This window comes from Piliocolobus tephrosceles, chromosome 9, assembly GCF_002776525.5.
Source record: "Piliocolobus tephrosceles isolate RC106 chromosome 9, ASM277652v3, whole genome shotgun sequence".
In the NCBI taxonomy this organism is placed as follows: Eukaryota; Metazoa; Chordata; class Mammalia; order Primates; family Cercopithecidae; genus Piliocolobus; species Piliocolobus tephrosceles.
In genome coordinates, this window is record NC_045442.1 from 12,089,705 (window position 1) to 12,113,929 (window position 24,225).

At 49.9% G+C, this 24,225-nt stretch overlaps 1 protein-coding gene across 3 annotated transcripts in view; it reads left to right on the forward strand.

Moving 5' to 3' along the window:
• The first annotated feature begins 20,125 nt into the window (after nucleotides 1–20,125).
• The window catches only part of FGFR2 (fibroblast growth factor receptor 2), a 120,502-nt gene continuing 116,402 nt past the window's right edge, over nucleotides 20,126–24,225 (forward strand). For 2 of the 3 annotated variants that reach the window (XM_023224369.2, XM_023224373.2), the window contains exon 1: nucleotides 20,140–20,622. The gene's annotated coding sequence lies outside the window, so the exon portion shown is untranslated. Of the gene's footprint in view, nucleotides 20,623–24,225 lie in introns of all 3 variants that reach the window. The other variant, XM_023224375.2, reaches the window with a different exon arrangement.

The window sequence follows — 24,225 nt, forward strand, 5'->3', positions numbered from 1 at the left end:
TTGCTCAATAGAATGTGACAAAAGTGATGCTGTGTAACTTCCAAAGTCAGGGCTTAAGAGATTTGCAACTTTTGCTTTCCCTTGCTTGGAAAACTCCTGCTTGGAATTTAGCACTATGCTGTGATAAGCTCCAGCCTAGTAGAGAGCCCATATGGAAGGAAATTGAGGTGCTTCTATCGACAGCTCACCTGAGCCCCTGACTGACAGCCAGCAGGAACTTCCAGGTAGGTGAGTGAATGAGAGAGGGCTGACTCCAGTCCAGCTGAGCTTCTGGATGACAGTGATCCCTGATGACATCACCATAGATCAGAAGAACCACCCAGCTGAGCCCAGTCAAGCCACAGAATTGCAAGTAATGATAAATGATTGTTGTTTTAAGCTACTATATTTTAGTATCATTTGTTACGCAACAATGCACAAATGAAACTTATAGTGGGGTTTGTTAAGATTTCTGAAGGCAGAAAATGTCTTTTCCTAATTTCTTACAAAGCGCAGCGTTTGGCTAGGGTGTAAATTTCCAGTGAAAACTGGACCTGGGTGATGATTTTTTCAATATTAGAACCAAAGGGGCCCTTGCAAAGGACCTTACCCACTCACTTTTTACTCATAGGTGGATGACCTTCCTTGTCAGCTGGAAAGCCCTGTCCTAATTCTGGCATCAAGAAGCCTCTCCTTCCCTGGATGATCTTATTTTCATCATGTGGATTGCATGTTTTTACTTACCTTTCCTGCCTCTACCTCCAACCTGCCAGCAACATTTGGATGCTTTTTAAAGTAAAATCTTGGTCCCTGTGGACAAAATGCCAAAGACTGTCTTTACTAATCTTTCACATGAGTGAAAGTCAAGGAAGGCTTGGAGTACCCAGGACTTCAGAGTGCCTCCCACAGCTAGATTCCCTGTGGCTGCTCCAAGCCTCACCTCGGGGAACCCATTTTAGCAGCACCCCAGGCATCTTTGCCAATTCCAGGGATGCCAGAGAGGCTTCAGAACTAAATAGATGTGAACCCACTTTTATTTCAAACAATATTCCATGAGTGGGGCAAGTGAGAGTCACTGAGGGCAGAATGAAAGCCTCCTGGGAGGGGACCAGGTGGGCATGGGACGCTCACCCTCCTGCAGTCCCCGGATGCACCTTGCTGTGGTGTCTGTTGACAGCCTCAAGATGCCAGACACTGCCAAATCATGATTCAACTTGTGGTCCTGCCTGAGGTCAGATTCCCCATGAGCTAGACTCTGGGGTCAAGATTTGTACACAGGAAGCTTCCTGGGGTGCTGGCCTTGGGATCCCCAGCCATGGAGGAGTGAAGGAGGTGGAACTTGGTGTCAGTGAACCTGCCTCAGTCAAGGCAAAGGCACCTGGGGCTACTGTGGTCTTGTAGAGTTGTCTCCCATTGGGTGAGGGGCCAGGCCTTTCTGTGGTCCCACCCTACCTCACCCCAACAACTAGGTGACCAGCCATCCCTCACTTCAACAACTAGGGTGACCACCCATCCCAGGACTAAGGGGGCTCCTGGGATGTGGGCCTTCAGTGTCAAACCTGAGACAGTCCCTGCAAACTGGAATGCGTTGGTCACCCTACATCCAGTTGGGGAGGGAGGGGCATCTCTTCCATACAGGGCAATTCCCCACAAGGGACTGGGTAGAGAGTCACTGCCAACTCTTACAGCAGCGGCTTAGCCCCGAGGGAGGATCTGGGCGCCTCTGCAGCATCCGCCACAGCAATTTGTTCGTTTCCTCTGAGTGTTCTGGCTGTGTTCACATGAGAGCTGTGACAGGCCCAGCCCTCTTTCAGGGTGTTGGGGGCATGGTGGCCCCTTCCGCCTGAGGTGTTGGGAGTAGGGGTTGGGGTCTAAGGTTAGTACTGAAGGTGAAAACCCTGTTTAGTCAGGATTCCCCTTGGAACTCTCTGGAGAGATGCTTGGAGACTGTGTGCTATTTCCCATGAGCCCTGCACCGCCAGTTTTTCCTCTGGGGCTGAAGCTGCACTCTAGTTTTCTGAGCACCCACACAGCAGTTGGTTTGTCTGTGGGAGCCAGGTTGTCACCTCAGTGCTGGGAGGTGCTGAGACCATGGCAGACACTCAGATGCCTGACAAAGGGGACAGGGATTCCTGACTTTGGAGTCCTGTCACTGCTGCTGGACAAGCCCATGACCTAGGATGGCCATTCAGACGCACTCCCTTGCTCTCCCTCCTCCTCTCTCTTCCTCTCTCTTCTCCTCTTTCTCTCTTCCTCCCTCCTTTTCTCTTTCTCCTTTTCCAAGCACAAAACCCTGAACTCGAGGTTAATGCAACCCACTGAATGGTAGAAAGACCTTCCAGCAATGAATCAGACCCAGGCTCTAGGTCCCTTTCTGTTACCTGCTAGAAGAGGCCTTGGCCAAATCCCCAAGACATCTCTGGGTGTCTGTTTCCCAAAACCTGGCCTCTGTGTCCCCTGGACTGTAAGATGCTTGAAGGCAGCCACTGTCTCACTCGCCGTTGTGTGGCCAATGAGCAGCCGGAGCAGGACCCAGTTCCAAATGCACTACCAGTTAATGAATATATGAATCAATTAATGAATTAACGAATTGATGAAGCCTTAGAGGGCTTCATGGGGCCCTGTGGGAAAGCACTTCGTGGACTGAAAGCTCATGAATAATGCCCTTCATGATGGCACAGATGAATGGAGGAGTTGATGAAGCCCCTGGTACCTTCTGCCAGCCTCAGCTTGAGAAGGAGTGAAGCCCAGAACCGAATTTTCTCTTGCTCTGTCTGCATGCCCCACGGAGGGACATAGGCATGGGATGTGGCAGATGTTTGCCCGTATAAGGTGCCTCAGAGTCACAGTTAAGAGGTAATCCCTTCTTAAATGTCTCGGGTCGCCTCTCAGCTGGCTCACCTAATGTCACCTGCTCTCGGCTGGGCTGCAGCTGGCAGGCGCTGGTGACTGCCTCCGGGATCAGTTGAAGATGATCGTGTACCTGGTTTGCACCATGGGCCTCCTGGGTTCTGCTGGCGACTGTACTAGAAGGATCTGCTGCTTGGACTGTCCCTCCCCCACATCCTAACAGAACATTCCTCGGAGCAGAACTTTTACACACAGGCTCATAGGAGGGGATCCATAAATGAGGTTTATTAACCAGCTGAACGGTGAGTCGTCAGGACCAGGGCTGTGACACTAGGAAGAGTCAGTTGAACACCACCACATTTGTTTATTTTTTTTAAAGTTTCTGAGCGAATGTATATTTCGGCATGTTTAGAGATTGGCAGCCCTGGAAAATGAAGTTTATTTATCCTCCAGATACACATTACATAAACAGCTGCAACCGCCTTCCTGCCCCATGTGGCAGTGGCTCTCAGCTCTGACCTGCGGGGCTGTGCTCTGAGCCCAAAGGTGGCCCCATTTAATTACATACTCTTCCCTTAGTGGGGCCTGGGCTGAGCCTGTGGGAGGTGAACAGCCTCCTTCGGGGACCAGAGTAAGGTAGAGACCAAGCCTCGATTGCAAGTGGTGGTGGCTTCCGGAATCTTCTCTGGTGGCCTCAACTCATGTCCAGGTTTTCATTTATGTATTCATGTAATAAATGGTTATTGGTCTTTTCCAGGCCTCGGGTTACACTGTGGTGATGCCAGGATAATCAGAACAGCCTCTGGAGACCCTCCCCACCAGGGTGAGAGTCTGGGGGGGCAGTGTCCTGCGGGGGAGGATGACTTCCCTTGGGGACATGTTTCAACCCAAAACGATCCTGCCTGTCTCTTCCGTTCCCCCTGCAGCAACAGCTGTCCCTCATCCTCTCAGCTCTGTTCCCATCTGTGCCTGGGGAAGTGAGCTTAAGGATTTTTCCGGAAATGAGGAGAGGTCAGGATGTTGAAGTGTGTGGAAGGCATCCGACAGAACGATGGCTGAGGCCCTCGCTCTCCGCTGAACTCTGCTTGTGGCTGGGGACTGCTCTGTGTCTGCACGTGTTCACCTTTATTAAATGTGGAGGTGCAAAAACAAACAAACAAACAAAACAAAACAAAAAAACAGTGAGATTCCTGGACTGCTGATGGAATCTATCAGACCTCTCCTCCTCCTCATTGTAAGGCAGGCCCCCACATAGTAAATGCGCAAGGGTGGTAAGCTGCCAATACCTAGGGGCTTGTATGTCATGCAGACCCCAAAGAATTATGGCCCCTGGAAGGCTAACTTGGCAAGAGTGCTTGGATATTATTGTTGTTCTTTCTAGGAAAAGCAGTTCATGTTTACAAGAAGGATTGTTATTGGACCAAGATAGGCAGGGGATGCAATTTCTTGTCTGAAAATCACTCTTCTTCTGAACCTTTCAGCCACTGAGTCAGCGCCTTGCTTTATCTTCCTTTCTCTCTGACAGAGTTGAGTCTTCTGTCTGCATTTCCTCATAGACGAGCTCTGTTTCCAGCCAGCTGAGCAGTACAGTCCATTCCCATCTTTAATCACCTACCTTGCCGATGGGTGCAACACGTGAGGGCAGCCTCTCCCAGAGCAGGTGGGACTTGAAAGATGGCCAGGATGTGGATTTGGATTGCTTGGGAAAAGGGAGCGGGCACCGCAGGCTGGGGGCCAGGCTGAGTAGAGGTGTGGAAGGGAAGCTGAGCATGAGATAGGAGGGGCAGTCAGGAAGGAGGCCGGGGGGAGGCCTGCTTTCTCAAGCTCTCATCACACATTCACTTGCTGTCCCAGTCCATACCCACAGGGACCCAGACAGCATCTGAGATTTGACCTGCACATTGCCAGCTGCTACTGTAGATTAAGGGCACCAGAGGTCAGGCCTTGCGCTAAGTGCTTCTCCAGCATTACCTGTGTTTTGGGTTCAGTTGTGACCGTCGTCCTCCCCTGCCAAAAAAGTATACATGGGATCATTCTAACTCCCCATATGTAAGGATGTAACCTTATTTAGAAATAAGATCTCTGGGCCGGGTGCGGTGGCTCATGCCTGTAATCCCAGGACTTTGGGAGGTCCAGGTGGGCGGATCACAAGGTCAGGAGTTCGAGATCAGCCTGACCAACATGGCGAAACCGCGTCTGGCCAGGGAACGCCAGGGAGGGCCGCAGCCACCAGGGCTGCAGGAGGAGAGAAAGGATTCTTTGCTAAGGCTTCAGAGGGAGCAGAGCCCCACAGACAACTCGGTTCGAGGCTTCTAGCCTCCAGAACGGTGAGACGATAAATCCCAGTGGTTTTAAGCCACCAGGTTTGTGTCCTTTTGGGAAATGGACGCACCTTGTTTTACCCTATAGCATCGTTCCCCCAGCTGCAGGAGGTAGAATAATGCCCCCTCCAAAGACATCCATGCCTTCTACCCCAGAATTGGGTAAAAGGGACTTAGCAGATGGAATTGAAATTATTTTAAAATAGGGAGATGATCAAGGTGGGCCCAGTCTAATCACATAAGCCCTTAAATGCAGAGAACATTCTCTGACTAGAGGAAGAAGAGATGGGGTAGAGGGAGGAGAGAGATTGAGAGAGAGGGATGTGATGTGTCCTTACTGGCTCTGAAAATGGTGAGGGGGAGCTGAGCAAGCCCCCCAGCCCACCGCTGACAGCAAGGAAGGAAACAAGAGCTGAGCTCACTGCACAGGACCTTAATCCTGGCAACATCGCGAATGACCTTGGAGGCGGAGTGTTCCCCACAGCCTCCAGTAAGGAACGATGCTCTGCCGACACCCTGATTTCAGCCTGGTCCGTCCGGACCTCTGACCTACAGAGCTGCGAGATAATAAATTTGTGTTATTCTTTAAGCCCTTAAATGTGGGGTAATTTCTTATAGCAGTGATAGGGAACAAATATGCCACCTATAAAACAGATGCAGCAACTGAGACCCGGGCACCGAGGTTTGGCAACCTTGCCCATCTTCTGAGAACTGGGCAGGGGAGAAGCTGCTGTGGGAATCCAGGTTTGAGGGAAACCAACATCCATGTGGCTTACTTGTCTGAAGCTGAAGGAATTTGTGGCAAATGTGGATGATAGGTAAACTGAGTCCAAATAGGAGAGTGACATGACAGGGAGCTGGCAGAGGGGAAAGGAGGGATGCCAGGGAGATCCATGATCTCTTAGTTGGCACAGTGGTGGTGCCCACGGCAGACATCTGATACTGAGGAATTGCTGGTTATGAGAAACCATGGGAAACCCACCAGGCTTGAGGAGGTAGCAGGCTCTGATGGGCACGGTGGCTCAAGCCTGTAATCCTAGCATTTTGAGAGGCCAAGGCGGGTGGATCACTTGAGGTCAGGAGTTCAAGACCAGCCTGGCCAACATGGCAAAACCCCATCTCTACTAAAATTACAAAAATTAGCCGGGCGTGGTGGCAAGCACTGTAATCCCAGCAACTTGGGAGGTTGAGGCAGGAGAATCACTGGAACCCTGGAGGTGGAGGCTGCAGTTAGCCAAGATGGCACCACTGCAAAGCAACCTGGGTGACAGAGTGAGACTCTATCAAGAAAGAAAGAAAAGAAAGAGGCCGGGCACGGTGGCTCACGCCTGTAATCCCAGCACTTTGGGAGGCCGAGGCGGGTGGATCACGCGGTCAGGAGATCGAGACCATCCTGGTTAACACGGTGAAACCCTGTCTCTACTAAAAATGCAAAAAATCAGCTGGGCGTGGTGGCGGGCGCCTGTAGTCCCAGCTACTTGGGAGGCTGAGGCAGGAGAATGGCGTGAACCCAGGAGGTGGAGCTTGCAGTGAGCCGAGACTGCGCCGCTGCACTCCAGCCTGGGCGACTAAGCGAGACTCTGCCTCAAAAAAAAAAAAAAAAAAGAACGAAAGAAAGGAAAGAAAGAAAAAGAAAGGAAGGAAGGGAAAGAGAGAAAAAGAAAGAAACAAAAGAAAGAGGAAGGAAGGAAGAGAAAGAAGAAAAAAAGGAAAGAGAGAGAAAGAAAGAAGAAAAAGAAAAAGAAAGAAAGGAAAGAGAGAGAAAGACAGAAAGAGAAAGAAAGAAGGAAAACAGGCAAACAGGCTCTGAGAATCAGCCAGGCAGAGAAGCAGAGCAGGCGCTGGAAACAGCCAGGAAAGTGAATGGTGTGGGCACCCCTGTAGCAGGAGGTTAGTCGGCTCCATTGTAGATAAGGGGCTCTATTTCACCCACCAGCTCCCACCGGATGGCAGAGCAGGGGAAGAAACACAGTGGCCGTCTCAGGCTTTGCTGGCTGTGTCTCCTAGATCTTCACCCAGCCCTGGGCTGGAAGGCCGATGTCACATCATTCCTTGGTGACACGGTTTCTGGGCTCTGGAAAGTGGATGGTGGCTCTGTCTGGCTCTGTCTAGCTCCAGGCACCCCTGTTTGGCGGCATAAGTGACACTCCACATGTAGCAAGACTCTGCCCAGGGAAGTGACCGCAGCTGCACATGTCATATGCACTTGACATCCCAGCAGTGTTATACATCATTCCCAATAGTGCAGAGTAAACACCAGGGGTTATTACTTCATTCAGGAGGAAACGCAGACTTAGAACAGATGATTATAGTGATCACTAAATATTCAGTAGCTCTGTCAATACAGAAATTGATCACTACGAAACAGGCCCAAGCTGCCAAACAGTGGCTCTGGAAACCAACCCCAAGGAAAACATTACAGAATTTCTGGTCAGGCGCGCCTCCCAGTACTAAAAGGGGTTTTTGGGCATAGACAGAGGCGGGAAGGAGAAGGGTGTTAGTTCTCAATGATTTCCGGGAAGCGCGATTGCTTCCCTTGGACTTGCCCAGACTAGTCAACCTGTGGGTGTGGCTTCTACCCAGCACAGCATTGCCATATGCAATACAAAATACCTGGTTACATCTGGATTTCAGATACACAATGACTAGCTTCATAGATGTAAGTCCCATGCAATATTTGTTCATGCAACAGTGGGGATCTATTTACACTAAAAAAAAAAGTTACTTGTTGTTTATCTGAAATTCAAATTTAACTGGGTGTCCTGTATTTTTATCGGCTCAATTTGGCAGTGCTCTGAAGTTGTGTCTTATCTGATTCGGAGGAGATGAGGGTAACAATTAGCTTAATTCCTGCTTGAAGCACACAGAGGAGTTTTACAAAGAAAACGAATGGATCCTTTCCTTGTATACAGAGGATTTCTTTAAATAGAAATTTAAAGCAAAAGATAACTCATTTGGATAAGGTGAAGAATTTGCTGACCGTCATGATGAGTCAACACTGGAATGAATTTCTATGTGATGCTAAGAAGAACTTTAGAAGAATGTGAGCAAATCCCCTGCCCAGAACAGCCTAAGCTGTTACTGAAATCAATACTATTATGGGTGAATTTTGAAGATGGTTACCGCTAATATTCACAGCCTACAAATAAGGCCACAGAAGCTCATAAAAGCCGAGTAACTTACCCAAGGTCACACAGCAAAGAGAAGTAGCAAGTAATAAGGTCGGGGTAAGATAGGGTTAGACAGAGCTACAGAGGGAGGTCTGGGTGCCTTTGGTCTGGAAATAATAGTACCAGCTGACAAGTACTGATCATTCACCATGCACCCAGCACTTCACCTGAAGTATTCCATGCACTCTACGCAGATTGTGTGACGCGGGTATTAGCATGATTTCATTTTACAGAAGAGAACGTGGTAAGGAGGGGCAGATGTAAGGCCCAGAGCAGGCGGCTGGACTCCAGGTCCCACGATGTCAGCTACTATAGGACAGCAGAGGGTGCAGCCTGCGTCGACAGGCCCATTAGAAAAGGAGTCAACATCTGAAAACTGGGACAATTGTCATCTGGATGGGACGGCCAACTTCTCTGGGAAGATCAGAAGAATCAGCCCCTTTAGTCTCTGTTCCCATTCATCAGCTGAAGTCACTACCCCATCATCCTCGCGGGGATGCTGGCAGCATAAGTGAAAGCACAGGCTCCAGGGTCAGCCCTCCTTCCCGACTGTGTAACCTTGGATGAGCTCTCAGTGTTTCCATAGCACGATTTATAAAATGGGGGTCACAGCAGTGCTACCTCACAGGGTCCTGGTGATTGAAATGTGATCACCCATTAAAGGCCATAATCCCTGTTGTATGGAACATGGTATATACCCAATAAATGTCAGCCTCCAAATACCCACTCTGTGCTAAGAGGGCTGTTGCCACGGTTCCTGCAAATGTGGAGACTTCAAAGCTTCAACTGACCTGATGAAAGGGCAGGACGGGGTCCCCACCTCTGGTAAGGCGACTGGCAGGAGACAGACCAGAGGCAGAGGCCACCCAAAACCCAGCAGGTACCTCTCCAGGGCAGCTGTGGTGAGACTAGGAAGGATGGAGGTGTGGTGGCTTTCAAGAGAGAACAGCTTGACCGGGTGCAGTAGTGCAGGCCTGTAATTCCAGCACTGTAGGAGGCTGAGGCGGGTGGATCACGAGGTCAGGAGTTCGAGACCAGCCTGGCCAACATGGTGAAACCCCCCGTCTCTACTAAAAATACAAAAATTAGCCGCGCATGGTGGCACATGCCTATAATCCCAGCTACTCTGGAGGCTGAGGCAGGAGAATCGCTTGAACTCGGGAGGTAGAGGTTAAAAACAAAGAAAGAGGACAGCCCACAGCTGGGACTGCCGGTCCTTGGTGAGAGGGGAGGTCCAGAGAACACCAGGGCCAGAAGGCCCAACAGGGGGCCGGAGGTGGGAGCTGGTTTCCGGGCGAGGGTGCAGAGGTGGTTCTCCACCTTGTTGATCCACAGGCTGGAAATGTGGGGCCGCCTCCCGGGGGCGAAGCCACGCAGCGGATGGAGAAGTAGCCCGAGGTAGCCGCACGCCAGACCCAGGCGCAGGCGGCTACAGCACCACGTCCCTGCAAGGTCCCGCGCCCCAGCCTTCAGGGGAACAGACATTTCGTCCATCTGTGCTTGGGCAAGCACCTGGGCTCCTGCTGCGGATTCGCCTCGACCTGGGTCGCTCATCATCTGCACAGCCGGAACGACTTCGGGGCTGGGTCCAGCGCTGGCGGGGCCGCCCCTCCTCCCGGCCCGGCCGCCCCCTACCTTGATGCCAGCCCGGTTACCCACGCCCCGGGCGGCGCTTGCCCGCCCTTTACGCACTCGGTGCTCGCGGCCACACGGGGGCGCTGGCGCCCGCCGCGCTCCTCCCTGCGCAGAATCCGGAGAACAAAGGGCGCCCCGAGACCTCGGCCTCCCTCACCTGGAGCCACCTGCTTCCCTGGCGCTGGCCACAGCGCTAGGCCAGCATCCGGCCTCCGCGAAGGAGTTAATTTTTGTTCAGCCCTGCTCTTAGAAATCTGTTAAAGAAATCGCTCCCCCCTTGATGGTCTTTCTCCCCAGCTTGAGGACAAAATACGAGAGCTCTGGGACTCTAAAAGGGTTACTAGGTTTGTGGTTTTACGATGTGTGGGGCTCCGTATTCTCCACTCCCCCCCCCCCCCCCCGCTTACCACGATCCTGGCAGCATCATTTTTCTCCCCTTTGGTTTATGAAAGTGAACTTTTTTTTTGAGACAGAGTCTTGCTCTGTAGGTCAGGCTGGAGTGCAGTGGTGCCATCTCGGCACACTGCAACCTCCTTGTCCTGGGTTCAAGCAATTCCCCTGCCTCAGCCTCCCGAGTAGCTGGGATTACAGTCGTGTGCCACCACGCCCGGCTAATTCTTGTATTTTTAGTAGATCTGGGGTGTCGCCATGTTGGCCAGGCTGGTCTCGAACTCCTGATCTCAGGTAATCTGCCTGCCTTGGCTTCTCAAAGTGCTGGGATTACAGGCGTGAGCCACTGCGCCTGGCGAAAGTGAACTGCTTTTCACATTTGGAAGAAGTAGACACACACCCTCAGGAAAGATTGTAGCAAACCAAAGGCAGAAATCAAGAGCAAAGAGAAAGAAACGCACCGTGGAAATGAGGTCATTGCAGGGAAAGGTAATTTCCCCACATGGCTCAGTCAGCCTTATCCTAAACTGGCTTTTATTCCCCACCTTCTAAAGAGACAACGCTGACTGTGTGCACAAACCTATGTACATGTGCCTCTTTGCACTTATGCGGATGCTTTAGGAAATCCTGGAGGAGGCTGAGTTGCAGTCATCAATCAACAAGCATCTATTAAGAGCCTGTGAGGCATAAACACAGCCCCATAAACTGCTCCCACTAGCCAGGTAGTACCAGATCCTGGGAATCTAGAGACAGGAGATGCAACCCGGGCCTTTCTGAGCGTTAGCATTTAGTGGTCCCCAAATAACCGCTTTCCAGCAAAATTGTTGTCCAAGGTAAGTTTCTGCTGGGCTTTCCCTATGGACGTGGCTATCTTGGTTCAGCAAAGCCTTTCTTGCCTCTGGGCTTGAGGCTCAAAGCACACAGCAGTGAATTTCTGAGGATCGGAGGGAGCGGGAATCCTCAAAGGGAGGAATTTAGGGCTCATAGAAACTCCCTCTGAGACCAGGGGCTGCTTCCAGGGGGCCCCAGGATCAGAAGGTGATGGTGCAGACTAAAATCTTTTATCTTTATCTATATGTATTTATTTATTTTGTGAGACGGAGTCTTGCTCTGTGTCCCAGGCTGGAGGGCAGTGGCGCTATCTCGGCTCACTGCAGCCCCTACCTCCTCAGTTCAAGCGATTCTCCTGCCTCAGCCTCCCGAGTAGCTGGGATTACAGGCACGTGCCACCATGCCCAGATAAGTTTTGTATTTTTTAGTAGAGACGGGGTCTCACCATGTTGGCCAGGCTGGTCTCAGACTCCTGACCTCAAGTGATCCGCCCTCCTCGGCCTCCCAAAGTGCTGAGATTACAGGTGTTTGCCACCATGCCTGGCTAAAATCGTTTTCACTGTCAACAGTAAGACCTGTCCTGTGTATCTCCTGCACTGTTCTCCATCTAAGGAGTAGAATTCTTGTCCCTACCTCCACCCTGGTAAGGCAAGATGCCCATTTAGGGCATGGGGAGCAGTCCAGGGATGGTGAGCACGGGGACCTGGAGAAGGAGGGCAGGAGCAGTTCCCGGGGACTCCTCTGACTAAGGAGGTCTTCTTGGAGGAGGAAGCGGAAAGCAGGGTGTGCTCTCCAGCACAGCCCAATACATCGTCTGCCATGGTGAAAATACCCTATAATACTGCACTCTCCAATGTAGTGGCCTGGCCCCATGTGACTGGTGAGCACTTGAATTGTGGCTAGTGCTACTGAGGAGCTGAAGCTGAAGTCTTATTTAATTGTAATTGATTTAACTTTAAATAATCATGTTGGGTGGTGCTTAACATTATCAGACAGCACAGCTCCAGGCAGCGATAAGGGTGTGGGTGGGGCGGGAGCAGAAGGGATATGGTTGCTAATCTCATCCTCATTTACCCCACCCTGGCTAAAATCACTTGTTTAGTTTCTGTCCAGTGAGCTGGGAAACATTGTTGTGGTGGAGGTGGTCGTGATGTGTGGAGGGTGGGTCACAGTCAAGAAATGACATGCCATAAATTGCCCTTAAACAGCAATGGGCCAGGGATTAGAGGACTTTTCCGGTAGATACTCGTTACCACTAGACTGGGGTCAACAGCAGGGTTCCTAGACTATGGTTTCAGAATGCTTTGAAGAGGATGTTCACTTCCTATAACACCAGGGCGGCCTTCAGGGATGGCTAGACAAGTTTTCAGCTCCAGGTGGAGGCGGGGAATGTTCAGAGATAGGCCGGAAATCATAGACAAATTTATTTTCAAGATAGAAGGCGGACACTTCAGTTATGCAAAAGAAGATGAGTCCAAGGTTAGGGGGTGGGATGGGGCTTGTTCAGTAACTCTCCTAGACTTGCATAGTTAGCCCTTGACCACATTGGGATAAAAACCCAGGTCTTGGGGGCCCTGACTCAGTGCTGTTTCTATGGCACCACATTACTTGTCAAAAATACCTTGATACCTTGGACATTGTAGATGTTTCATACAGCTGGCTTGGCCAACCAGCTAATTGACCTATCGGTTTTTCATAGATTCGGATTGGCAGAAGCCAAAGGTAGGAATGTGTTTGTGGCCACAGGGGTGACACAAGGAATAGTATTGGGGTCAGAGTCCATAATGCCCTCCACTGGAGTTCCCCCAGGTTTTAATTGTGAAATTGTTCAGATATTCAGGAAGTTGGGTGAATAGTGCAATAAGCAATGTATACTGTCAACTGTATAGTGTCAAGGGTTAACATTTTGCATGTTTGCTTTATCTGTGTGTGTTTGTGCTTTTTTTCCCTGAGCCACTTGAAAGTCAGTTGTAAGCATCAAGACATTTAATCCTTTAAACTTTGGCATGGATCTTACAAGAATACAGAAAATTTCCTACAAAGCCAAGCTGTCATAATCTTATGTAAGTGAATTAACAACAATCTCTCATATTCAGTCTCTAATGTTAATATGATCTCCTATCTGGACCATATTAAAATTTTCCCAATTATCCTCCGCCCACTTTTATAGTGATTTCTGCTTTTGTTTAATTTTTTTAAAAAACACAGAAAGCATTCAAGGTTCCCAAATTGCCCTTCTGTTACATTTTGAGCAACAAACCCGATTACTCATTTGTAAATTGCAAATGTGTCGCAGAATTTTAAGCCTTAATTTCTGAAATGCAAGTCTTAGTAATTCGTAAAAATTTTTGATTTCCATTTGTTATTGACAATAATCATTCTGTGAACCACAAATTGCTCCTTTATTCCTCCCCTATTTTGAAGACTATACAGATTCAGCAGATGAAACTATTAGGTGTGTGAAAGAGGTGTCTAACAAGTGTATACACCTAAACTTGAAGGCACTTTGAAATATTAACAACAACAATAACCCTTACAGAAATCCTTCTTGAAGCACTTGAAGGAGGAGAAGTGAGCTGAACTCATGGTGAATGGGTAATTGTTTTCTGGAAATAGTAACAGTTTCAGAGGCAATGAATGCTACTTGAAATATCTCAGTTTTAGCCGGGGGTGGTGCCTCACATCTGTAATCCCAGCACTTTGGGAGGCCACGGCCGTTGGATCACTTGAGGCCAGGAGTTCGAGAACAGCCTGGCCAACATGATGAAAACCCGTCTCTACTAAAAATACAAAAATTCGCCAAGTGTGGTGGCGGGAACCTGTAGTCGTAGCTACTTGGGAGGCTGAGGCAGGAGAATCGCTTGAACCTGGAAGGTGGAGGTTGCAGTGAGCTGAGATTGCGCCACTGCACTCCAGCCTGGGCAACACCTGGGCAACAGAATGAGACTCTGTCTCAAAAAAAAAAAAAAAAAAAAAATAGGAAAGAAAGAAAGAAAGAAATATCTCAGTTCTACAAGGTGTGGAATCACCTAGAAAGAGCCTAATTGCCTGGCATTGGATGGGTGAGACTCACCTGCCATGGTGGATTTGCACTAGTGGCCATTGTAACCCTAGCTGGGTCAGGAACACAGACTTTTCTGGGTTTTGCTGCCATTAACCAGAGGGGTGGCTTTCAGCCCATCACGTCCCCTCTGTGTGCCCTGCTTTCTTCCCCTGTAAAATCCAGGGGTCACAATTGATGCGCTGTCTTAGGTTTGACACGCACTTCCTCACCTTTGGGCCTGGTCTCCTTCGGAAGAACAACCTGTGCCACTCAAGCCACTCAGAAATTCAGGAAATGGTTAGAGCAGAGCAGCCTTTATTCAGATGTCCCTTGTGGTTTTCAAGAAGCTCTTTCCTTGGGGACAGAGTGTCCTTGCTCTCTCTTAGCTATTTAATAGGGTCAAAGAGGATTCAATGAATTGGGATGTGACAAGCACTTAGGCATTTTTATTTGGATGGTCCTCATGGTATTGGGAAACTCTTTGGCACATGCGAAGGTTATGTGTTTTCTATGATTATTCTTAGCCATATACAGTAGTTCACCCTTATATGTAGTTCTCCTAGTAGGAAAAGTGTCTTCTGCCTGGCACTGTCCTTGCCTCCCCCTGGACCGCTGCTGGGGAGCAGTGGACACTGATGGGCATTGTGACGCCTCCTGTTTGGATGTTTTTTTCCTATGCTTACACACTATGAGCAAGTTTAATTTATAAATTAGGCACAGTAAAGTATTAACAATAGGCCAGGCGTGGTGGCTCACACCTGTAACCCCAGCACTTTGGGAGGCTGAGGCGGGTGGATCACTTGAGGTCAGGAGTTTGAGACCAGCCTGGCCATCATGGCGAAACCCTGTCTCTACTAAAAATACAAAAATTAGCCAGGCATGGTGGCGGGCATCTGTAATCCCAGGTACTTGGGGGGCTGAGACAGGAGAATCTCTTGAACTCAGGAGGCGGAGGTTAAGATGAGCTGAGATGGCGCCACTGCGCTTCAGCCTGGGTGACAGGGCAAGACTCTGTCTCAAAAAAAAGTATTAATAATAAATAAACTAATAAAAAAAGGACAATTCTAATAAAAGTTACATGAATGTGGTCTCTCAATTAAAATACCTCATTGTACTATGCTCACCTATTTTCAGACCGTGGCTGAGGCTGACCTCAGGTAACTGAGGGTAACTGAAACCACGGCAAAGGAAACTGCATATCAGGGTGGACTACTGTGGATGGCTAGTAATCCTCAAGAGCCTTGATCATGTGTCAAAGTTTCTCAAAACCATGAGGATCATCTGAATAAAAAGTCTAAGTGAGGCCAGGTCTGGTGGCTCACACCTGTAATCTCAGTGCTTTGGGAGGCTAAGGAGGGAGGATCACTTGAGGCCAGGAGTTTGAGACCATCCTGGGCAACATAATGAGAGCCCTGTCTCTACAAAAAATACAAAAATTAGCTGGGCATGGTGGTGCATGCCTGTAGTCCCAGCTACTCAGGAGGCTGAGGTGGGAGGATTGCGTGAGCCCAGGAGGTTGAGGCTGCAGTGAGCTGTGATTGTACCACTGCCCTCCAGTCTGTGTGACAGAGAAAGATCCTGTCTCAAAAAACCAAACCAAACCAAAACAAAAACAATTAAGTGCCGGGCGTGGTAGCTCACGCCTGTAATCCCAGCACTATGGGAGGTGGGTGGATCACTTGGTGAAACGCCATCTCCACTAAAAATATAAACAAATTAGCCGGGCGTGGTGGCAGGCGCTTGTAGTCCCAGGTATTCGGGAGGCTGAGGCAGGAGAATCACTTGAACCCAAGAGGACTACAGAGGTTGTAGTGAGCCCAGATTGTGCCACTGCACTCTGGATGACAGAGCAAGACTCCATCTCAAAAAAACAAAAAACAAAAACAATACTAAACGAAGTGCTTGTCATGTATACACATGTAACAAACCTGCACGTTGTGCACAGGTACAGTAGAACTTAAAGTATAATTAAAAACAAAAACCAAAAAACTAAGTGCTTGTCACGTCCTAACTCATTTAATCCTCTTAGTGATCCTATTAAAGATCTAGGAGATAAGAACCATTATTTTCCCCATTTTATAGCTGAGAAAATGGAAAACTCACAGAACTCAAGCAACTGATCTGAGGTTACATAGCGTTTTTTTTTTTTTTTTTTGAGACGGAGTTTCTCTCTTTTTACCCAGGCTGGAGTACAATGGGTGATCTCGGCTCACAGCAACCTCTGCCTCCCGGGTTCTAGTGATTCTCCCGCCTCAGCCTCTTGAGTAGCTGGGATAACAGGCATGCGCCACCATGCCCAGCTAATTTTATATTTTTAGTAGAGAAGGGGTTTCTCCATGTTGGTCTGGCTGGTCTTGAACTCCTGACCTCAGGTGATCCACTTGGCTTGGCCTCCCAAAGTGCTGGGATTACAGGCGTGAGCCTCCATGCCCCGCCTTTTGTTTTGTTTTGTTTTTTGAGAGGGAGTCTTGCTCTGTCACCCAGGCTGGAGTGCAGGGGGGTGATCTCAGCTCACTGCAATCTCTGCCTCCCGGGTTCAAGGGATTACAGGCATGCACCACCACAAGTAGCCAATTTTTGTGTTTTTAGTAGAGATGGCATTTAGCCATGTTGGTCAGCCTGGTCTCGACTTCCTGGCTTCCAGTGATCCGCTTGCCTCGGCCTCCCAAAGTGCTGGGATTACAGGTGTGAGCCACCACGCCCGGCCACAGGTCACACAGCTATTGAGTGAAGAAAGCTGCATCCAGCCTCTCACCTTAAGAAAGCCATTCCCCTTTGCCTCAAAGAGAGGCTATACTTCCAGAAGGACTTTGTCTCCGGGGAAGCCTCGGCTTTGGAATGCAGGCCCAGTTCTAAGTTTAAAATAATTGATGCTGTTCAGTAGTGGGATCAATGATTTTGCTTCACTTAAATGCCACAAGCTCCCTGAAGATGGGCTGGAGCTGTCAGGGGATCCAGCCTCTCCCCTTACCCAGAAGTAAATACTCTTATCATAGTCCTCTGACTATTCTATATCCTTCCATTTGAGTGCTTCTTTCATGCTGCAGGCATTATTGAGACGTAGCTTACAGAATGAAATTCCTGGTGTTGCAGGAGCTCAGATCCACCCGGGAAGGTTCACGAGCACTTCATGTCAGCAGCCTTTATTTTCATCTAACGTTTCCTTAGAGTGAAGGAACAGCCACCCATTACAACACAAATTATTAAAAGAAGAATTCCAAATCTTCAAAGGAGAGAGGCCCGTGGCAGTGAGTGTTCCCACCCCCTTCTCCTTTCTCTTCCCATCACCAACGGGCTAGCAGCACAATTTGTTTCTTGAAACTTTTGGGGGCATCGGAGTTCTGGTGTCCTCATTTTTCTTCCCTCCCATTGATGTATCATTACTAGAGTGAAAAAAGAAGGGCGTCTCGAGGGCTTTTGAAAAAAAAAAAGGGTGACTACTCAAGACATTTTGTAAAGGGGGGAAAATTGCGAAGAAAAGAGACCTCGGTAGGGGGTGGAGGGACTGTGAATGTGTCCTTGTCTGGCGGTTCTTTCAGCTGAAACCTGGTGCTGGCGTTCGCAGTTCAGTTCAAACTGTCACCTTTAGTTCTTACTGGCTTTTCTGCCCTTGCCCCAGAACCTCAACAGATTGGGGCTTATTTACCTATTCACAGTCCGCCGTGGAAGCTCATTAATAGGCTTTATTAGCAACACCATTCATGGGAGGCCATTGACGAAAGGGGTTCCAGCCACTTGAAGAGGGAAGAGAAAAGAAAAAAAACTGTAAAGAGATTATTTTCTCATTCAGAAGCCTCACTGGTGTGAAGATTTTCCCGGACGGTCTGAGGTCACTTGAAGACTAAATATGGGGACAGAATTATTTTTTAAAAATAATTCTAAACATGCTTTTTTTTTCTCCTCAAAACCGAAGAGTGTGCTATTGTGGACTTGTGGGTTTCAGTCCCTTAGAAATGAGCACTCTTTAGGGAGTAAGGAGCTTTTGACAGATTGGTGTCTTTTCATCTCTATAAAAAATACATTCTGCAAACTGTGCCTGGACATTAAAGTAGGTGTTCTTATTTGTCATTTTCAGCGGAAAGCTTCCTTTCCATTCAACGTGCATAAAGCTATTGATGAATGGAGGATAGGGACAGAGGCTTCCTGCACCATTAATTTATGTGAGAATGTGTTAACAGCATTTTCAATGGCTGATGGATGCGGTGCAGGATGGGAAAGGAATCTGTCCTGAGACACTCGAGTTTCCCATTGGTGGGGAATATAAAGATGTAAGTGGCAGCCTGCGAGCAGGCAGACACGTTCAGCTGCATCCCTTTTCTGAGAACTTGAAACATACTGCTATCAGAAGAACGCAGGTGGGAGGGAATGGCTAAGCGTCACCTGGGCTGAGGTGTCTGTTAATGTACAGGCTCTGGGCTAATCCAGGTTAGAGGACTTGACCAAAAACACACCCTCCCACCAAGCATATAGAGGGATAATTTTGCTTAAGAACCAGTTTTTATTTTGTTGCTATCAAATTTCCAAAATATAATGTTATAGCCTTTTGCCTGAGACAGTTAAATGGATTTCTTACTTGTGTGGCTTTTAAGTAACTTGTATAAACGTTTTCTGTGCTATATTGTGAATAAAAATCATTTTCTAATCATGTGGCACCTTGAAAAATATTTTTGTAAATGTTATGAAGTGTGCAATGTTAGTGACACAGGTGCAAATACGTTTCCAAATGCAGGAAAAGTCTGTTTTCCAAGTCAGGTTTGTTCTCAATGCTTCATCTATCTTTAGGCCTCAAAAGGATTCTAAAGCATTTCTGGGTTTAGTGACCTTTTCTAAAGAAAAATAATTAAGGTTTTAATCTATATGGTCTTGAACTTAAGCACGACTGCTCAGGAGCTGGATGAATAAGGAGGGAGAAAAAGCATATTTAAAATAAATTATTCTGAAGACATGGCTTAGTGAAAAGGTGAATGGAAATAGGAACTTTAACCAGTTACAGCTTGGCGTGCAGTTGAAGAATCAGATTTTGCATTTATGATTTTGAATCTAAGATTCAGAGGGAGGAATTACTTTGTTCAAGGTCCAGCTATTTATGGTAGAGTCTTTAGACTCCTTTGAATTTCGTTTTATTAATCCAAACATATATTACTAAACACTTTTTTTTTTGGATGCAATTTTTGACTTTTTCTGAGAGAGCCACATTCAAGGTCAGGCTCTCCCAGTAGCCAGCTGTGTGATCCTAGGCAAATTACTTAACCTCTCTGATCCTTAGTTTCCTTATCAGAAACTGGGAATAGTACTCCGCAGGGTGGTTGGGGAGACGAAATAGAATCACCTATGTAGTGTGACACTCACATAGTAGGGCCTCCATTAATATTCAGTTTTTTCCTCTCATTTCTATTGTTTAGAAGGACAGAAAAATACAATGTCCTGCGAACATTTCCAAGTTGCTTTCTCTCCTCCAAAAGCTTCAGTTGCCTGACAACCCTTCCCGCAGTACCAAGAAGGCGCATTTTAAAGTCTCTTTACGGGGAGGGCAGGGTTAGAGCCTTCGGTCACTTGTTTTCTAACTTGACATAAAACAACGTAACGCAGCCGCTCAGCGAGCCGTTGGCCAGCCTCGCTCGCCCGGGGAGGTGGGAGGAGGTGGCGCGGGGCGCGGGGCGCGGGGCGCGGGATCAGGCCTTATTCGGAGGCTGTCGCTGCATCCCTACGGCCGGATCGCGGCCGGGCCCTCGCCTCCCCGGCCGGTGTCTCCGGCTGCTCGGAGGCGTCGGGAGCCGCGCGAGGCTCGGGGCGGCCCGGGCGCGCGGCGCTGATTGGCAGAGAGGGCGCCGCCGTCCAGGAAACGGCTCGGGTTTCAGCGGGGGCGTGACCCGCCGCGAGGAGGCGGAGGCGGCGGCGGCGGCGCGGGCTGCGGCGGCAGGAGAGCGCGGTGGAGAGCCGAGCGGGCGGGCGGCGGGTGCGGAGCGGGCGAGCGAGCGCGCGCGGCCGCCACAAAGCTCGGGCGCCGCGGGGCTGCATGCGGCGTACCTGCCCGGCGCGGCGACTGCTCTCCGGGCTGGCGGGGGCCGGCCGCGAGCCCCGGGGGCCCCGAGGCCGCAGCTTGCCTGCGCGCTCTGAGCCTTCGCAACTCGCGAGCAAAGTTTGGTGGAGGCGACGCCAAGCCTGAGTCCTTTCTTCCTCTCGTTCCCCAAATCCGAGGGCAGCCCGCGGGCGTCATGCCCGCGCTCCTCCGCAGCCTGGGGTGCGCGTGAAGCCCGGGAGCCTTGGCGCCGGCGAAGACCCAAGGACCACTCTTCTGCGTTTTGGAGTTGCTCCCCCCAACCCCGGGCTCGTCGCTTTCTCCATCCCGACCCACGCGGGGCGCGGGGATAACACAGATCGCGGAGGAGCGTTGCCATTCAAGGTAATCGCCGCGCAAGACGCCTCGGGGAGCTTCCCCAGTCGGGGACGTGGACGCCAGGGGAGCCGAGGACGCCGGGTGCACCGTCCTCTGGGCAGGGGGCTCGGAAGGACTGGCATTGTGGAGGGCGCTCCGTGTCCTCCCTCTGTGGCTGCATAGGTGATGGGGGAGGTGGGTGCGTGCTGACGGCCGGTGTTCGGGAAGTTCTGCCTCTGCCACCCCCATCCAGATGCTGACATCTGCCTCTGGCGTTGACGCCCCCTCCCTGTCAAACCCTGGCGGGCGCATTCCCGCTGACTGGGCGCGTTTCTCCGACCCCAGAGCAGACGGGCGGAAGGTTCGCCTGCCCGTGCCACAGTCCCGCAGGCCGGGTCCCAGGGGGCATCTCCGAGGTGCTCCATCCGTGGGTCCTGGGAACTTCCGTCCCATCCAGGCTCCGCGGAGACCCGTTTTTCGGGAGGGGGCCGCTGGGGTGGGGCCGGTGACATCCCGTAGGGGTGGCGATGGTCAGGGGTGGCACTGTTGGGGAGGCGACGGCTCCAGTGCCCGGTTTTCGGTGCCGGGGCGCCCCTCGCCCACAGCCGCCGTCGGCGCTGGAGGGAGCGCAGCGCGCCTGGGGCTAGGGGGCGAACTGGACCGACTTTTTCTAGTTCGCCTGCCTGCTCTGCCGCAGCGGCTGGGAGATGTCGAAAGCGCAGGCGAGTTCTAACTTGCGCGCTCATTCTTGCTCATTCTTTCGGCGACGGGGCCGCGCTGGAGAAATCAGCCGAGGGCCCTGCGTGGCGCTGGCTCCGACCCTCGCGGACCGCGAACCTGGCGCAGGAAGCCGGCCCGGGGGCCACCAGCCTCCGTCGCTCTCCTCGCACCCCACTCCCTTGCAAATCGTTCTCCAGACCCTCCTTCTTTTCGCCCAATTCAATAAAACCTACCTTAAAGGCAAACCTGCTTTCAAACTCAGGGCACCCATTATGTGTTTGGTGTGAAACGCTATCAACATTTAAAACTCCATTGTCTCCCTGGTCCCAAATCCCTGTAAATCTTCCACCGGGCTCGACTCATTTTCATCTGAAAAGCCTGTTTAGTTTGAATAGAAAAGCAATCAGGCGCCCCTCTCCCTTTCCCTGGAATGTCAATTAAAATGCAGATTTCTCTGAGCTCTTTAGCGCCCCGAGAAGGGGCAGAAAAACAGGATATTTCAGGCAAACAAATGAAAGAAGTGCTGCCCTGAAAGGGGGTGGTGGTGAGGAGCACCCCCAAGCTGCTCGCAAGTTCTGATTGGACGCAAGCATTAAACTGGGAGGGCATTGTGGTCCTGAGTCAGTGTGTGTGTTTTGAGATTTCAATTTGTTGAGGAATTTCCCCCCAGACTTGACCCCTTGACAGCTCCCGCTCCTACTGAGTGCTGGGGAGAAGTAGGGAGGCCTTAAGCGAAGAGATGGGTCTGCACTTTGGAGGAGCCGGGCACTGTTGACTTTCCTGATGTGAAATCTACCTAGGAACAAAACGCCAGGTGCTGCCGGTGGCCGAGCCAGCAGTGTGTCGACAGATCACCCCTTAGGTGGAAGCCCAAAGCGGAGGGCATTGTATTGATCTGCCTTCTTGGAGGGCCGGGGTTTTGGGAATGTCATGGTAAATTGAAGAACCCAGCACAGGCCTGGCATGGGGACCACTCCGCAGCCAAGCCCTTCCTCCTTGTCACTTTGCCTGTCTTTGGGGGCAGGCTTGTGCCGAGGTGAAAATGGACGGGGCGGGGGGGGGGGGGGGGGGGGCGGAGAAGAGCCATCCATCAGAGGGAGGGTGACAACCCCTCCCGCGTGCAGGCTGAGAAGAGAGTTCCCTTTCAAGGGGAAAAATAAACACGCTGGGGCTTTCACTGGGGCTCGGACTCCAGGAAGGATTATGGTATTGAAGGCAGGAAGCCGGGATTGTGGCCGCCAGCGGCATGCTGGGCCTGTGTTCCCAACACCGAGCCTGGGGACCTAATTATCCTGCCTAGGAGGTCGCACCATACTTTTGTCCACTTGGGTGAGGAACTGTGCAGACCTGTCGCCTTAGGTCCCCGCCTTCCAGAGTTTTGGGGAGGGGGCTGCTGTGGGGCTTGGACCTGGAAATGGCTGAAATGCAAATTTCTAGTGCAAGCTAGCAGGGTGATGGAATGGCTTGAGATTCAGTGGAGAGCCCTGTCCACCTTTCTCTGCCTGGAGCCAAGGAGGCTCCTCTGGTTAGGGACAGGTAGGGGAGCTGGCTGGGGAAGGAGCCTGGGGCGAAACCTCTGCGAGGATTTAGGATTGTTCCTGAAGTCGTGTTAGAGGTAGAAAATTCCTCTGCATTCTGGAAATGCTTAGTAAATCAATGAGAATGTTTGTGTACTTTCCTCCCACATATATGTAGAAATAGATCTGAAATTATCTTTTGAGGCTCTTGATTAAGAAGAAAGAAAGGAGGAAAAATCTTTCAAGCTATCTGAAAACACATGCACACACACACACCGTGGACACACACAACTGCACACATACTTTTCTTGTTTTTGCTGCGAATCATACCTTTTCACCTGTGCTGTCTTTGAAGCTGAGGTTTTCTTTATTCCTCCTTTGGAAATGATGTGGTATATTCTTTTCCCTCATCCATTTTTATCCTCAGTCAAAGCTAAAAGGAGCAGTTTTTATGATAAGATTTGGGGAGGCTCCAGCAGTGTTGAAATCCTGTGTCATAACTTGAAACATCGAGTGGGTACATAAAAAATGTAGAGTTTAGAAATTTTTGTATTAAAGGCCTCCCTCCACCCCCAATCTTAGAAAATGTGGTTCATTCCTGCGGTTCACAGAATCTGAAGCCTGAGATTGATGTGCCCTTCCTTGTGATTGTTTTAATCATTCTCTAAAGTTTGTGCATTTTGACTCTACCCTTAGTCTCAGAGGGTACTGAGTGAATTTAAAGTTGCTTGGAATGTATTAAGCTTTCTTGGAAAATTCTCTTTCCCTTGGATTAAATGGGTGAATAGAATAGTAAGCTGAGTGTCCTCTTCTAACTTATACCCTGAACATTTAGCCAATAGGTTTGCATATTGAAAGTTATTGGTCCAATCACATACCATGACTAAAATTTACATAATTTACATCGTCATTATTAATACATTCCTGCATAATTCATCAGAATTTGCATCTGCTCAGTTTCCTAACCCTTCTACAGAGGTTGAAGACATTTAGCAGCCCTGGACTGCCATTTAGTCACAGGGGAAGGGAATTCAGGCTTCGAAGTCCTTTTTGGATCAGCTGCATTGAATGCGCTGCAGTTGTGTTCACTCTTCGTAAGTGGCTGCTTGGCGGAAGACGGAAATACCCTTCTCCATTTGAAAATGAATCCTGACAAGTGTAAACTGGTGGGAATTTTCTGTAGCCTTCCTGGGATTCTTTTGATTTTGCTGGTCTCCTTTCTTCCCAAGAGCTACAGTGAGGGTGGGACAGACCGCTCAGCTCCAGCCCAGCAGAAATGCCGAGCTGTGAGCAGACGCCTCCAACAGTTTAGCTTTCTAAAGCCCAGTTGGACTAAGAGGAGGGAATGAGGTTGGTTCTGCCAACCCGAGCACTTTTAACTTGCTTTTGTAGT